Here is a 16918-nt window from a genome sequence, read left to right as displayed (position 1 = left end):
TTATTTGATGTTTTCTATCTCAGATTTCCAGCCTTGTTATATCTGCTTGTTACAGGAAATGTTACAAGATTTTATTTGTGTGTTAAGAAAATGATATTTGTTTATATACAAATTTGGGAGTTACATGAATCCTATTATTTAGAAATCAAAATGAGTGGGTAGAGTAGACTTTATGTTTTGATTGTATATTACATTACTTAACAATTAAAGTTGACTCTCTCTGAGTCTTTTCCAACAAATTAATACAAAGTGTCTTTAACCAAAAAAAAAGGTCAATATCCTATAATGTTCTTTTCTTCTTCTTCATGTTCTTGGTATGTTCTTGTGGTGCGTTTGGTTCTTCTGATGCGCTTAGCGCCGTTTTTCTGCCACATAGTGTACATTTTCTCCTATGTTTGGACTTTTCTGCATTTCCTGACTTTCTTGAGGATTCGTTTCCTAAGTTGACGCTTCCATCAAATCTTCCTCTATATCAGCACCTGTTTCATTAGGCTTGTAATCAGTAATGACAGACTGCCCAGGCGTTTTGGAAACAGTTCAACTGGGAGTCGCTTTAATGTCTGACTTATTACCTTGGGTGTCGTTCTCTTTCTAATGACTCCCTACCTCAGGGTCCGTTGTAATAATAGTTATCAAAAGTACCAGGATTATAATTTAGTACGCCAGACGCGCGTTTCGTCTACATATGATAAGACTCGTCGGTGACGCTCAAATCGAAATATTGATAAAGCCAAACATGTACAAAGTTGGAGAGCATTGAGGATCCAAAATTCAAAAAAGTTGTGCCAAATACGTCTAAGGTAATCTATGCCTGGAATAAGAAAATCCTTAGTTTTTCGAAAAATTCAAAGTTTTGTAAACAGGAAATTTATAAAAATGACCACATTATTGATATTCATGTCAACACCGAAATGTTGACTACTGGGCTGGTGATACCCTCGGGGACGAAACGTCCACCAGCAGTGTCATCGACCCAGTGGTTTAAATAGTTATCAAAAGTACCAGGATTATAAATTAGTACGCCAGACGCGCGTTTCGTCTACATATGATAAGACTCGTCAGTGACGCTCAAATCGAAATATTGATAAAGCCAAACATGTACAAAGTTGGAGAGCATTGAGGATCCAAAATTCCAAAAAGTTGTGCCAAATACGACTAAGGTAATCTATGCCTGGAATAAGAAAATCCTTAGTTTTTCGAAAAATTCAAAGTTTTGTAAACAGGAAATTTATAAAAATGACCACATTATTGATATTCATGTCAAGACAGAGCAACTTAGCGAAAATCACAGCAGGATCTTTCTGACTGATCTGTTCTGTGGATTGCAGTAACTCATTAGTCGACTTCTGAGGCGTCTCACTCATCACGTCTTGCTCCAAATCCGACAATAGCCCTAAAATATCTATAACTGGTCCAGGATCCTGTCTCTCCCAATCAATTTCGCTATTCCGCCTGTCACTCACTGTCTTTATGTACATCCTTGCTACATGCCTTTTGATATCTGACGACTTGTTAGTTGCATACAAGCAAGCTTCACACTTAAATTTCTTAAATCTTTTGGTCTTGTCGCATTCAAGCGTGTGTGCTGCCCATTTGTCTTCTGTATCAAACAAGCTATTACACATAGCGCATATTAACTCGTCTTTCATTGATATATCCCCCGTTCTTCGTCTTGCAGTTATTTTTGTAAAAACAGAAAACTTTATAGGACAGGAAATCTGCGCTCTCGCGTACTTCACGTTGCGATTTCCCGTCAAAAGCGTATGAGTTTCAAACAAATTTGTATGATTGTCGTCATTTTCATTTGTCCCATGAATAACTCTTATTGGACACTCGTTAATCATATAATCCTTGCTTTCGCTTCTATGGTTAACACATTGTTTCTGCTAATTCTCTTCACGTACTATAGTATCTGTGTTCTATATTTCTTTAGTCTGTCTACGTGCACAACTTTTTCCATCAGATGTTTGTCTAACTTCGTAAGTGACAGCTGATTTTTGCGATAATACTTTAAAAGGTCCTTGCCAGAAACTCATCAATTTAGGTGTTTTGGCCATTTTTCTTGTCGGAAAATATACCAAAACTTTATCGCCTAGTTCAAAGGATTCCCATCCCATGAGAGTCGATTTTTGTGGTACTTCTTTTGTCTTAGCATTTCTCGTTTGAATACTCTCTTGCTAATCTATGCGCTTTTTCCAATTCATCTCTTTTGATAATTATTTGCACCACTGTGTCGATGCCACTGTTAGTAGACGTTTCGTCCCCGAGGGTATCACCAGCCCAGTAGTCAGCACTGCAGTGTTGACATGAGTATCAATTATATGGTCATTTTTATAAATTTCCTGTTGACAAAACTTTCAATTTTTCGAAAAACTAAGGATTTTCTTATTCCAGGCATAGATTACCTTAGCCGTATTTGGCACAACTTTGTTTGGAATTTTGGTCCCTCAGTTTGGCTTCATAACTATTTTGATCTGAACGTCAGTGATGAGTCTTATGTAGGTATTACATTATAATCCTGGTACCTTTGATAATTATTTACTTCCCAAGACCACATGTTACTAGGCATTGACATTTCTGTTTGTGGCAGCTCATGTTGGATATGCAAGGGTGTCCCAAATTTGTGTCGTAACATAAGCATATTCGGGATGAATTGTGTTGTCTCGTGCTCAGAAGATTGGTACGCCATTCTCACATACGCCAAATATTCGTCCCAGACATGCTGGTTCTCGGATACGTATACTCTTACTATTGTCATAACAGTTATATTAACCCGATATTACTTCATTTGCTAACAATCTTGCGACGACAGTATTTGCCTCCATATTTTTCATGGGAAAAATCTAAACCCATTTGGTGAAATAGTCTTGAATTACTAAAACAAACTTGTTCCCTTTCTTTGTTACTGGAAGGGGTCCCATTATATCAAGAGCAATGCGCTCCATTGGATACGCGTATCCTCCAATCTGTATTGGCGCGTTTTTTGCTTTCCTTAGTTTCTTTCTCTTCATAAAAATATAACAATCCAGAACATTCGGGCGGACATCTCTGTAGTCCTGGTCAGTAAAAACTTTGTCTCACTCTAGCCAATGTTTTCTTTATACCAAGATGGCATGAAATCTTGGAGTCATGGCACATTTTAAGAACGTTGCGTCTCTCCGACCACAGTATAACTGTCTGGCGTTTTATCCGATTACCATCAATCCAGCATCTGTACATAATATCTTTTTCAATGAAAAGTGTTTCGAAATTGTTTCAACGAGCTCTGATTGACCGACTTTTCAACCTGACCGATCGACAGAAGGCTTTGCACTTTCAAGTACCCACTGTTTGACCTGCTTCACATCCTCACCTGAATCCTGCAAAGCTTGAAAAATGTGGCATTCAGGTTCGTCTTGGTTACCGGGCAATACAGCGTTAACAATATTCTCCTCGCAAATGTTATTGGCGCATCCGTCTAATTAATTTAGACGACGGAATGCGACTCTGTGTGCATTTTGAAGTTTTACACCAGGTCGATGTTTTATTTTGAAATTATAACAACCCAAGTCTTCAATCCATTTGCTGCCTGCACTTCGGGGTCTTTGTAATATTGTAAAACCGTATCAATGCTCTGTGATCCGTCCGAACTTTAAACAGTTTCCCAAAACAAATAAAGGCGGAAATACCTTGCAAAAGAGGGACGAAAGATACCAAAGGGACAGTCAAACTCATCAATCTAAAACAAACTGACAACGCCATGGCTAAAAATGAAAAAAGACAAACAAACAACAGCACACATGACACGACATAGAAAACTAAAGAATAAACAACACGAACCCCACCAAAAAACTAGGGGTGATCTCAGGTGCTCCGGAAGGGTAAGCAGATCCTGCTCCACATGTGGCACCCGTCGTGTTGATTATGTGATAACAAATCCGGTAAATAGTCTAATTCGGTAGGTCACATTCATGAAAGGGAAGGGGATTGTAGTCACGACGTAAGGAACATATCCGATATCATTTATGAAACGGTTATTCCATAACGATCAACCAACTCGTGATGGCGTCCGTAAATTTTACGAAGGGAAGATTTCAACTTCACCATTTGGAACTCTTGGTTTAATAGCTTCCTTGTGAGCAGCATCCCCCTATCAAGAAAATCAAGATAGGAAATGCAAGCACGGGAATATCGTATCAATTGGGAGATATATACCCCGTATACAGGTGCTGCTTGAATGTTGCTACTTAGAAATGGAAAGTTCATAATTGGAAACTTGAAATCATCTCTTTTGTCGTAAAGTTCTGTTTTTAACCGACCCTCATTGTCAATTTCTAGATGTAAGTCAAGATATGAGGCCGACTTCACTGTATCTGTAGTATCCTTTATCTCTAGCTCGATGGGATAGATGCGTTCCACATAGTCGCCAAATTTTGAATTATTTAGTGAAAGAACATCATCTATATAGCGGAAAGTAGAGTTAAACGATATTGCTAACTTCTTATCTTTCTTCCTAAGAAGTTCCTGCATGAAGTCAGTCTCATAATAATAAAGAAACAAGTCGGCAAGTAGAGGGACACAGTTTGTTCCCATTGGAATGCCGACAGTCTGTTGAAAAACATGTCCTCCGAACGTAACAAATATGTTAATCAAGAAATCAAGCATCTTGATAATATCAGTTTCAGAGATTTTTTTTGTTTGAATCAGAGTGGTCCTTTACAAAGAAGGATTTATACCTCCCTTAGACAAGATACTTGTATCTACGTTGGCCATTCTTTTTTATGAAGCAAAGAAATACCAACTCTTTCAATTTGTATCTTAGTTTGGAATGCGGAATACTTGTGTAAAGAGTAGAAAAGTCAAATGTTTTAATACTATTATAAGATGAAAGAGAGTTAGATTGTATGTACTCTAAAAGATCTTTGGAATTTTTAAGTACTAGTATCCACATCTGATTCACGTCCCCTCTAGAATAGGCAGTTTCACAATAACTTTGAAGCCCGTCTTTGATTGCTGATAAAATAGATGTTAATTATTTAGAAAGAGGTTTCGTGGAGCACTTGGAAGACCCAGCAATATACCGTTGTTTATAAGGACACTTATGTAGTTTAGGTATCCAATACAGTGATGGAAGATCCAGTTCTTCATCTTTGGTTGAAATTCCAAAGGAACACAGAACAGACCTATGATTATTCAGGATTTCCTCTTTGGTAAGTGTCGTGATGGTATATGTTGAGTTTCCAAGTGAATTGTCAATACCTAATTCGTTTATCAAGCAGTTAATGTAATGAGTTTTACACACAAAAACGATGTTGTTTGGGGCTTTATCTGCGGGGACACAACATTTGTTTTGGGCTGTTTGGGGTAAGATATGTGTTTTGCAACATTTGGGTCATTAAAGATTGACGTAGCATGGGAATTGATAGACCCATTCAGTTACTTAATTCTGATTTGTACCAACGACCTCACTGCCTTAATCCATTTGGAAAGAGTGTCTACGTCTTCCTTCTCGCTCTTACCCCATTGCCTGGCATAATCCTCAACTGAATCCATCAAAATTTTAAAGTTGTATTTCCAATTGATGGATTTAGGCTCACGATATTTCGGACCTTTCGATAACACTTTTCGTAGAGAAGTGTTATTAATAGGGATGTTAAAAGAGCTGGAAATTAATACTCGGATACTCGGTCGTGATACTCGAGTACTCGCGAGTACTCGGATGAATCTTAAACGTCTACTGAAAAGTTGAGATTTTAGGTGGGATGCAGTGTTGTTGTTATTACCTTTCATAAACATATTAACAAAATACAAAGAACTACAAAAGTAGCTTGATTCTCTGTTTTTTTTATCATTTAAACAATGAACTACCGACCGCCGTTTCTACAAATAACCTATCATAGTAGCAATTATTGTTTGTGCACGTGTTCATGAACCAAGTTCCAATAAAATCATAAATATTTGCTTATAAAGTTCGACAAAGTAGACAATATATGTATCATCTGTTTCTGATGAGTTGGTATTTATATATTAATATAATACGACTTGTCCATTAATTTGCCAACAATACTATTGGGCTTTTTTCGTGTTGCTCAGTCTTACTTTTTCTCTTGTTTTTTTGCACTCTCGTTTGCCCCTCTTTTTTTAGCCATGATATTGTCAGTTTATTTTGGACTTTTTGATTTGAATGCCGCTCTTGTACTTTCGCCAATCTTTAAATTGTAAATTAAACAATTATAGGTAAGTTTCAAATACAAAGTAATTAAATCAATTCAAATGTACATCTCATACCAATCACGTTTACAAAGAAGTCTTGATTAACAAACAAAGGTCAGTTTTTAAGGCTTGTGATGAGTTGATTATTAATCCATAAAAGTGTTGATCCTTGTACAAACACCGTTAAACATGTCTTTAATCAGTTGCGAAGGGTTCACTGCAGGTCACTTTGATTTTGTTCTTGTTTAGAAATATGAACTGGTCAACAAGTTCAGAAGAAAGACTGTTTGACTTTCTATGTTTTGTTACAAGTAGTGCACATGAAAACATTCCCTCGGGAGGAAAGGAGGTTGCTGGTACTACTATAACAAATAGTATCCTCAGGGTAAACATATTTATGTTATTAATTGATTTTATTTAGTATTACGAAGAGGATATTTCAACGGAGTAGTGAGTGAAATGTGAAGAGAAATATCTCAAGATGTATAACAGGCAACCGAGTATCCGAGTACTAAAACTGTACTCGAGTACTCGGCCTTCCGAGCGAGTACCCGAGTACTCGAGTACTCGTTGACATCCCTAGTTATTACTTATTAACAATGTTGAGGTCACCGGTAATAACGTGACCAGCAGGATTATATGTGAATTGGGAACTAGCATAAGTGCAATCCGGAGGTTTAGACTTGAAGTCGTCAATATCGAGATCCTGCAAAACGTGTTTGTAATTGAAAATTTTAGTTGCAATAGGTTTGGTATAGGTATAAAAAATGATCGGTACAGACTGGTCTTTGAAATAAGGGGGTATTTTTGATTGAGCTAATTTATGATGAAGGATATTACCTAAGTTGACCCCATCGATACCTTTGTTGGCAAAGGAAAGATTAAGGAAAGATCTTTTCTCTTTTTTATCTTTGCAAATGCGGACTGGCTTGAAAAGTCTGTGACTTGCAATATCCGAAATTATAGCTGTAATTTTGTATTGGTTTGAATGAGGGTTTGTAACAGTGGATTCCAAACATAAATTGAACAGAGAATGAAGTTTTGAAAGGGGTTATGAATAAAGTTTCGTGCGAATGTGATGAATACCTAACGACTTTTGTATAAATGGCAGCAAGTCATTAACAGATACATCATGCAGAGAAGGTGATGTATAATGACGATGACCATGAATGCGTCTACGTCGAGGAGTCTAGTTGAAAATATTCATCACATTCACCGAGTTACACGAAGGACTAGATAGAATACCTATACCATCAATTTTGTCATTGCAACCATAAGGTGTCTCAGTTCCCAATTGTCTAATCCAGTAGTCCTCTTTTTGTCTACGGAGAGTCGTTGACAGATTAGGATTATTAGAGATATGGTATATCTTTACGATAATGCGAACTGTCATAGAAACGATGGAATGATCGGGCTGATTGAAATGATGGTATAGAATGTCGTTAGCATTGAGGTTAATGTTTGATCTATGACCACACATACGTTTGTTTGGCCTTCCTTTCGTTTCACCGACGTATACCAATCCGCAACGTTTGCACTCTTATCCGTAGACGACATTTATCGATTTACAATTCAAATCATCGTAACTTCTGGTAAAATATGACTTCTTGGTCAAATTGCTATTGAATTCAGCATCTGTAATTAAATTTGCACAAGTTTTGCAGCCTTTGGTGTCTTATTTCGAAATGTGACAGTGTTGTACTGTGTCATCAAAAACAAAAATGTCTTCAAGGAGAACTGAACATGGCTGTATATGTGTAATATTGCTGTTGTCACTAGGACGATGATCTGAATGAGTCATGTTTGAGATATTTGTCCTGTCTGGTGATGAGGGGACACCTGCCGTATCAGACGACACCGTGTCCATGGTGACGTCTGTTTCGGACCTTTTTATACTGGGCGACGTCCGAGCCAGTTTCCTGTTTGATCTTCGTAAATTCATGCAATTGTAGTTTTGCTACTGGGCGGATGATGTCCTCGGGGACAAAATGTCCACCAGCAGAGACATCGACCCAGTGGTTATAAAAGAGGGACGAACTATACCACAGGGACAGTCAAACTCATAAATCTAAAACAAACTGACAACGCCATGACTAAAATGAAAAAGACAAACAAACAACAGCACACATGACACATTATAGAAAACTAAAGAATAAACAACACGAACCCCACAAAAAAAACTAGGGGTGATCTCAGGTGCTCCGGAAGTGTAAGCAGATCCTGCTCCACATGTGGCACCCGTTGTGTTGCTTATTTGATAACAAAATCCGGTAAATAGTCTAATTCGGTAGGTCAAATTCATGAAAAGGAAGGGGATTGTAGTTACGACGTAAGGAACATATCCAAACGTTACAACGGCCAACAGTTTTTTACCCGTGACGCAATACTTTCTTTCCGCTTTACTTAGAGACCGGATCGAATACGCAATAACCCCGTACTGATGCATCGTGTATTTGAGTAAGTAAGGTCCTCCTACCCCTGATGTGTCTGTGTCTAATATAAATGGCTTATTCATGTCTAGATGACAAAAAATCGGCGCTGATGTCAGCTTCAGCTTAAGTTCAGAGAATGCTTCTTCATATTCTGTCTCTCATTTTAATTCGCGCCCCTTTCCGTCAAGCGGTGTAATGGCCTAGCAATAATAGCGAACTGAGAAATGCATTTTCTGCAATAGCTACAGAATCCTAGGAATGAACGGACTTCTGTAACATTCTTGGCCACTGTGTAACAGCTTTGATTTTCTCCCCGTATGTTTTGATTCCTTCATCAGTGATTATACAGACAAGGAAAAAAAACCTCTTTCTTAAATAGATCACACTTCCTAACTTTCAGTTTTAGACTGGCGCCGCTCTGTCTTTTTAATACTGAATCTAAATTTATCTGCGCTCCCTCAAATGTCTTTCCCATCACAATAACATCATCTATGCAGACTTAACATATATCTCAGTGAAGTTCGACAACACTTTTATTTCCATCAACCTCTCAAATGTCGTGCCATTGTTACATTACCCAAAAGGCATTACTGTAAATTCAAACAATCTCTTTCTAGTAGAGAATGCAGTTTTCGTTCTATCTTTTCCCTCCATTTCAACTTGCCATTAGACTGCAAACAAGTCCAAAGTGGAAAACCATTTGGCTCCTGTCAGAGTGTCAATTTAATCATCAACTCTTAGTATCGGGTACGCATCCTTTATCGTGACATTATTCAGGCGCCTATAATCACCGCAAAATCCAAGAGCTCCATCCTTTTTCGTTACTAGAACGAACGATGACCAAGGACTGTATGACGGCTGCACTTTCATCCAATTCTGCTAACACTGCTTTCATCTTATCCTGTTATCACTCCTTACGTCTATTTCTGCTCAAGCTCCTTTCATCCGATTCTGCTAACACTCCTTTCATTTTTTTCAGCAAACAATCTAAGATTCTTTTCATCTTATCCTGATAACCCTCCTTTCATCAAATTCTACTATTTCATCATATTCGCTTACATTCCTTTCATCTTATTCTGCTTATACTTCTTTCATTATATTTAAATTAAGGTAACACTGCTAAGTGCTTTCAACGTTAAATAATGATACCCTCTTCCAGGTATTCTGCAATCAATTCTTTCATCGGATTATGCTATCAAAGTCTCCTTTCATCATAATCTGCTAACACTCCTTTGTCCGTATTCCAGTAACATTCCTTTCATTGTATTGTGGTAACACTGCTTTCGTCGTTATATACTGATACTCCTTTCGTTGGAATCTGCAATCAATTCTTTCGATGTATTGTGCTAAGTATACTTTCATCGCTTTTTTGCTAACACCTATTTCGTTGTATTCTGATAACACCCGTTTCATCGTGTTCTGATCTCGTTTTTAGTGCATTTTTTTTTTCTCGAAAATCTGAACTAATAAGACATTGAATGCTTCTTTATACAATATGTGGACGATAAGTCTATAAAAAATCGTACTTCAATAGGTCATCATATTTTATCGGTTTTATAAAATTTAGAGGAACGAATGAAATATTTCGGCCTGGATGTTTGTGTGGGTGAAATTTGATTTTTGTCCTTGGATAGAACTAAAAAAACATATCTGGACAATTGTTGTTTTTTTGGAATGACGGAAGTAAAACGTTAAGTGGTGGTGTTCGGCAATAATCAATGAAAATAATATGTTAATGAATATCTGATATAATTAAAGTAGTCACTAACATAATTAAATTAAGTACACAAAATAGACCGAAGATGATCTTATCTAGTCTCTGATATAAGTGATTAAATTTCCAATGGAATAATTAAGATTTTTAAAGAAATCAAGGACAGAATTAAGCTGATTTTGAATGATTTTGCACTTTTTATAGAATTTATAAGCATCATACATAAATCAATGACGCCCACAAAATTAAAAAGGAAATTGATAAAACTTCAGAATAAGACAAAGTTCAATCGATAACTGACACTGGATTTTTGTGTTCCCGTATTTTTCCATTTCAATGTAGCAACATTTTAACAGCGTCTACATATATGGATTATATATCTACAATTAGATATATATACGTAATTCGGGGCTTAAGATTCCTATTTTGATTTCCTTGACATAGCTATGTTGTTGATCACGGGAATTCTATAAAACCAAGGGTTCGTATTTGTAATGTTGAGGACATTTCTTGTCGAAAATTTTACCGTCCTCATCAGTTACAGATGACTACGGGTTTGTTATAATTGTCGTAGCCATTGTGTTTTATATCTCGATTGAGACATCTGTGTGATCGGATGCGACTTATCATCGAATGTTACTTGATTTTGTTGAACAATACGACGTCGCAATATGCGAGACATAAAATTTACTATCCGGAGGGGGCGAGGGTAAGATATTTGTTCTAAGCTTTATATTTCAGAAGTTATAAAAACCGTTTCATATCTTTATGCAATTACTTTATGGTTCGAAGTTTCTGTCTGTCATTGTCCTTGACCTCATTTTCATATTAAAAACCTTGAGATTTATTTGTCATGTTAGTTTCTTAGTTACTTTTTATAAGTAATAGGATAACAATACTAGTATTTGGTATATGAGTTCCTTTGCAACATCTCCAAATCCGTCAGATAGGATTCACATGTCCTCGACCTCATTTAATGGATGAGTAATCAAAGTTAAAGTTAAGTAATTATGTCTGTTTCTCAAATACTATAAGCAATAGGTCAACTATATGTGGTGTATGGAGTGATTGTAATGGGTTCATTTTCATGGTTCATTGTTCCATGTTAAGTTTTTGTGTTTTGGTCTTTTTTCAAGTACTTGAAACAGAAGTTCAACTATATTTTGCGTATGTTATGATTGTAAGGTATGCATGTCTATCTGACGGGTATCATGTGACTTTGATCTCACGCTTTTGGTTCTTGATCAATGTTTAATTTTTTGTGATTTGGTATTTTTTTCTAATGCTAACAGCAATAGGTAGAGTATATTTGGTGTATGGAGTAATTGTAAGGTGTACATGCCTGTCTGGCAGGTTTAATCTTACCTTGACCTCGTTTTCATGGTTCAGTTTTTAAATTACCATGAGCAATAAGTCAAATGGTTTTTGGTGTATAAAATAAAATTGAGAAAGGAAATGGTGAATATGTCAAAGCGACAACCACCCGACCATAGAGCAAACAACAGCCGAAGGCAACCAATGGGTCTTCAATGTAGCGAGAATTCCCGCACCCGTAGGTGTCCTTCAGCTGGCCCCTAAAATATGCATAATAGTACAGTGATAATGGACGTCATACTAAACTCCGAATTATACACAAGAAACTAAAATTTAAAATCATACAAGACTAACAAAGGCCAGAGGCTCCTGACTTGGGACAGGCGCAAAATTGCGGCGGGTATGGTGTATATGTCTATCTGGCAGGATTAATCTGAACTTGACCTCATTGTCGTGGATCTTAAAAATGTTAAGTTTATGTGATGCTGTTAGTAAAATCTTTATCTTTAAGACTTTTAATATAAAATCAAAGGTCAAGGTTTCCTACTTGTGATTTGTTATTGTCCTCTGGTATCTTCTTCATCTTTTTTTTTATATTCAACCAAATATACTAACACTAGATATGACACATGAATTTGCACGAAGGGATACACGTATGTATTATTCCACTGATCAAGATAGAAGAAGTGGGGTTGGTGTTTAATCTTGACACGTGTTAAATGTCCCAAGTCGGAAACCTCATCTGCCTTTGACTTTTTTTATTACATTATTAGTGATGAATTTAAACGTATTATTGATGACAGAACTTTGATGGTTTCGGGTATTTTCTAGACTCTGGGCGATTGTTATATAGGCTAACGTTTACCTTTTGTTCAGGATTACACAGTGGCCCCTTAAAGTCATATGAAAGGAGTGACTGGTGAAAAATAATGTTTATCCTATTCTCGAGTCAATGCATGTTTATATCATAAACTTAGTTTTCTGTGCACGATTTTATTATTTTTTACGCATCCATATCGTATAATTGGCCAACAATGTTATGATGTGCATATGGCAGCTAAATAATTGTCGTGTTTTAAAGTCAACACAGAAGCATAGACTTTGAGCAAGTGTATAACATGCACAATACGAAAATAGTTTATTTCAATGACAGATCCATGCGTATTGCGACCACCGGAGTTTTACGAGAAGGTCACGCCGAGTGAATACGGAAAACATATCGGCGAATTGTTTACTGGAAGCAAACAATAAAAAAAAAGTAAAATTTCTTTTAAATTTTGACAAATTATAGAATTTTCTTGAGAAAAAAGTATATGTTCATAGACATTAAGTTATAAAAACATATATATCATTTTTTTTAATTTGAAGTTTCATATGACTTTAAAGTCTTATATGTTTGCCTAAATGGGTTGCTGTTTTTGAAGTATACTTCTCATTTCTTTTTATTCACAAGAAAGTCAATAAATTTTTGAAAATAACATGTACCATAAAACAGTTATATTGCAAACAGATATTGTGTGCATCTTTAATACATGTTATATGATCGATGAGTTTAAAAATTCGTACTTCAATAGGTCATCATATACTTATGATTTTGTAAAATCTCTAAGAAAGAATGAAATATTTTGGCCTTGATGTTTGTGTGGGTAATATTTGTCCGTGAGTAGAACGGGGGTATGTTGAATGACGGAAGTAAAACGTTTAGTGGTGGTGTTCATCAATAATGCATAGCATAAAACGTTTATATTGCAGAAAAGTTTAAAAAAATACAAAATAATGACGTTTTAAAAGATTGAGACGGCGTGTTGCTAATGTACTAACACGCGGTGTGTGTACCAATTGTCCTTATTTTTCTAGCTTTTCATGAAATAGTCTCACATAGGAGAAGATACTATTTTTCCAGGGCCGTAACTACCTATGAGGCAGGGGAGGCAACTGCCTCCCCTGAATTTTCTACACCAAAACTTTTTTTTTAAGTAATAAAATGAAATATTGACAATATGTACACGAAGAACTTGAATTTATATTATAAACAACACAAGTTTACAGTTTTAGCAGTGTTAAAATGATACGCGATATATCTGTCATCTTCCGGATTTTTGATCGAAAGTGAACAGTTTCAATTTTTTTTTTCGTGTGGCCGTCCGTCTGTTATTTAGTTAAGCTGGTTCTCGACTGACTACTACACTTTGTTCATAGTTTGAGTGTAGCGATAATACAAGCAGATTTCCAGTTTATTATTCAGTATTTGTACGAGAACACATATGAAACTTTGCTTTGGACAATTTTGAATAAAACTTAACTATTCACATTTATTTAGGGGCTCAATTAAGCAGAGGAAGTTCCCTTTGTATTGTGAATCTTTTATGACATCGGAAATTCGTTACCGGCTGAATCAGCTGTTGGGTCATTTATTTAACCGTGTCTCCCGATCGTATGAGAACATTATGATCAATGCCTTAGTAGTTAAACACTCCCATTCGTTGTAGCAGGGACTTTCTATACTAGTAAGTATATACTAGTATTGAAAGTCCCTGGTTGTAGTTATATACATGTCTGTTCAGCTTTCAACAATATTGAAATTCAAGGTCCTCGATAAAAAATATATCTTGCGTTCTTAGATCTTGCTTTATATGTTTTTTTTAACTTACCAGTTTGATTTCTAACAAACATATCTTTAAATACAGATAATAATTGTTTGCATAAAAATTGCTTCCAGGATCCAGCAATACTGATGTTTCTTAAAGTAAGGAATTCGAAGGAATACGGGTCATTTTGAGCCATACTGCGAAAAAAATCCGTGTTTACAATGTATTTAATGTTAATAATTATTGGTCGAAGTACGGCCTTCAAGACGCAGCCTTGGCTCAACCCGAACAGCAATCTCAGCTTGTTTTTGCATAAAAACTGCTTCAACCCAGGTTCAAGCAATACTGATGTTTTTTAAAGTATGTAAATTGAAGGAAAACGGGTCATTTTTAGTCATTTTACTGAGAGAAAAAATTCGGCAGGGGGCTGCCCCCCCCCCCCGCCAAACCCCCTCTCTATGGGGCCTCAATCGGTGGCCCCCAAACCCCTGCCTCCTCTGAATTCGAACCCTAGTTACGGCCCTGTTTTCTATCTGTATTGTAAACAGTGCTAAAAAGTAAGTGGTCGTATGTTTTAAAACAAATGAATACATGCATTAATCTAATGGAACTATTTGCAAAATTACATGGCATTTGGGTTTTTTTCTCACATAAATAACTGCTTTACAACCCCAGTCTTTAACAAAAATAATCTTAGAATAGTCTATATTTACACAATGCCACATTGTTTAGTTTAGAAGAATAACATTAAGTATTTTATATGGATTGTAACGTGTAACCAGGCGTTTATATCTCAAATGTTCGTTACAGTTGATACTTGGATCCAAGTTGTCCACAAACAATACTGTACTACTAAAAACTACAACTATCTATATTATGCACAATGAACCAAAATATATACACTGGCTCTTTGCCGATACAAAGTAAGCATGAACTCTTATATATACAAGTTTATACAATATAACAGCCTGTCCTCCTAATGGGACGTTATGTCACTATTAGACAATGTGGCTGGTACAGCTTGTCCTCCGCATGGGACAGTCTGTCACTACCAGACAGTGGGATCTGGTACAGCCTGTCCTCCAAGTAGGGGCAGTCTGCTATGTCAATCCTGTCAACGTGTACGTCCACTTTGTACCTAGTACAAGGTGTCCTCTGAATATCAAGGCTCGTATAGCACTTAATATATCCGACGTACGCTCGGTTGAAGGATGACAGCTCATCGACAGCCAACCGACAGCCCCGGATGCTGTTTCTCACTCTCTTATATACCCGTGGTCGACACCACTATTTACTTGATAGGGGTGTTCTCTAAATGTTCTCCATACGGAGCATCAGGAGTCCCTTACGATCACCCTTATAACCTTCGACCCGGCCACTAATTTTTCCGCCAAACGTCTAAATCTGTGTAACTCTTTCTCAAGCGGAAACCATGCATTTCTACACTAAGATTCTACTCAACTGTAACCTTAACGACCAATAAACATTACAGGATTTCTGTATGGTCAACTCTTAGTTTTTCGGTGAGATAAGCAATATATTATGTGATTTTCGGTTTTTCTGCCGATGTCGTCTGTATAGTGCTAAATGGAAATAAAGAAAGCATTTTATTTAACTTTTCTGTATTCATAAATCGCATATTATTCAACAACCTTGCCAATTTGTACACCCAGTAAATTATGGAAAGTAAGCCTGTTGCATCTTAATGCTATATTATATCTTTATTTTCCCATGCAGTTTAGTGCATCTTAAGATTTAAACAGGGTTCTTAACCAAGTGAGAAGCTCAAGTCAATGATCAAAGTCGTCGTTCTAATGCGATTTATGGACAAGAATGTCGTATTTTCTATAAGGTATTTACTGTTTACAACGTCTTTAACAAATATCGTCATGAAAATTCATGTTACATTTCATGCAGAATTTAAAGAATTACACAGGTTTTCAAAATCTACACAGCGTTTCAAATCCGCAAACAAAGTGGGTGGACGGAACGAACCGACTTCTATTGTATGAACGATGAAGGCGTAAAATCTTAAACGTGAACTTAATTTATAAATTTTCCTGTATTCAAGAACTGTATCAGCAAGATGTCCATTTTCAATATTTAAATACGATATGATCAATAAGAGTATTAATTTAAACATGAATAATATAGAAGCTTATTCTCTTTCATTTTTTCATTAAGGATGAGGAAGTTTATTTTTTTTTTTGCGTTTGCTTTAAAAAAAAATTATACAAAATCAGTACACTTTATAAGATACAGTTCACGTCCGAGATATTGCTGGTGTTAACCTTTAATATAATTTTTATAAACATCTGGTAAGAATTGTACCCGTGTGAGAGCGCTAACAAAGTCATTTTCCATTTTAATATATATGTAAGTGACAACTCTTTTTTTAAAAGCCACCATTATAAAGCTTGTTCGCGATATTGCTCATATTAACCTACGGTATAAGTTTGATAAAAATCTGGCAAGAATGTACCCGTGAGAGTGCTCACAAGACCGGAAGGATGGACGGAAACACGGACGCGCGGTATTTCCATATCACGCGCATCGTGTTTAGCGGGGGACAAACAGTAATGAAAACAAAAAACAACCGATGGTCGCCTGTATGCTGACAGACAAAATTTTGAAAATGACAACTTAATATTTTTAAGCTCAAGGCACCGAGAATAGAA

Source organism: Mytilus edulis, chromosome 2 (genome assembly GCF_963676685.1).
Source record: "Mytilus edulis chromosome 2, xbMytEdul2.2, whole genome shotgun sequence".
NCBI classification, from domain to species: domain Eukaryota; kingdom Metazoa; phylum Mollusca; class Bivalvia; order Mytilida; family Mytilidae; genus Mytilus; species Mytilus edulis.
This window is presented reverse-complemented; position numbering follows the sequence as displayed.